Source organism: Sinocyclocheilus anshuiensis, unplaced genomic scaffold (genome assembly GCF_001515605.1).
Source record: "Sinocyclocheilus anshuiensis isolate Anshui unplaced genomic scaffold, SAMN03320099.WGS_v1.1 scaffold1717, whole genome shotgun sequence".
NCBI lineage: Eukaryota > Metazoa > Chordata > Actinopteri > Cypriniformes > Cyprinidae > Sinocyclocheilus > Sinocyclocheilus anshuiensis.
In genome coordinates, this window is record NW_015539928.1 from 88,285 (window position 1) to 89,912 (window position 1,628).

Genomic DNA, 1,628 nt, shown 5'->3' on the forward strand with positions numbered 1-1,628 from the left:
AAGGAGCATCTCAGTCTTTGCAAGCAAAGCTGGATCATGGCTCATCACTTAGTGCCAAATTTCACGAGAGAAGTATCAAACAAATCAAAAATCACATTTCGCAATGCAAAATTGCAAAGAATTTAGGTATTTCACCAAGTACCATACATAATATTGTGAAAAGATTCAGGGAATCCAGAGAAATCACAGTACATGTAGGGCAAGGCTGGAAACCTCAGGTGAATGTGCTTGACCTTTGAGCCCTCAGCTGGCATTGCATGAGAAACCGTCATCCTGCGGTGTTAAATATAGCCACATGGGCTCAGGAGTACTTCAGAAAACCACTGTCATTTACCACAGTCTGCTGCTGCATCAAGAAATGCAACTTGAATATCTGTTACTCTGGGAGAAAGCTATACATCAATTCGGGTTCTCTGCGCCAGAGCTCATCTCAGACTTGTCAACAAGGCAGTGGAAATATGTGCTGTGCTCAGATGAGTCCACATTTCAACTTGTTTCCGAGAAAAATGCATTCCGAGTTCTCAGTCCCAAAGACCAAAGGGACCATCCAGACTTTCATTAGCGAAAGAAGCAAAAGCAAATGTCTGTCATTATATGGGGGTGCAGCAGAGCAAACGGCACGGGTGACTGGAATATGTGTGACGGTACCATATACTGCGATTGAACAGAGACATATACTGCTATCAAAATTATGTCTTTCACGGGAAGTCCATGACTATTATACATTGTTCGAATTGAAGGGGGCCTGGGTCCCAGAACTCCCGTAAGCATTAAGGGACCCCCCATAACACCCAAAAAAATGAAGTTGGGGGGGGGGTCCCTGGTTTTTCAATAAAATTATAATACGTTAAACATGAAACTAGTGAAAATTAAAATTAAATTAAAAGTTTTCATTGCTGCATTAATTTAGACCTGCTCATGCTCTATCGTATTTATTTTTACTCGTTTTTACAGCGTTGCACATTATAACCAAATACACGCGATTCTGTTGAGCTTAGGAATGCAATGGCCAATCAGAGGCGTTCAGATGAATCGTCGCTGAAACCTCAGAGTTTTGTTCACTGCGCGTGTGTGCTGAATTCATTCTGACTGAAACTCATGAATTATCTCATAAACAACAAAGTGCAGATGTACGTACGATGTAAGAAAGAGATTAATTTATCATACAGTGTATGGACAGCTTCATTGATTATAAGAGGAGCTATGAGTGCTTAAACACTAGCTAAACTGAGGTCTGTGATAATATTATTTAATGTGAATATTCTTTGCTCGCTTTCTCCATAATTTACTCACTGTTTGAATAACTGTGGAAATGCAAGTGTTATAATTAGTAACTTAGAATGTTTTTATTAAACTGTGATCACATTAAATACAAATTCAGTCGTATTAAAATATTTCATGACAACTTATCTGGTACTTGTCTAAACAAACAGGTTTATGATGCGTGTAGTTAATAGATTACACTAACATTAGGCTAGATATTTAATTACTTGCTTAGTGATTGTTTGGTACACCTAATTAACTGATATTTAATACGTTTTTATCGTAGAAATGAGGTTTTCTCAGCGATAACGAGGATAAGACGAAATATATGAATCATATGTATATAAAATGGGGGGGGGGGGGGG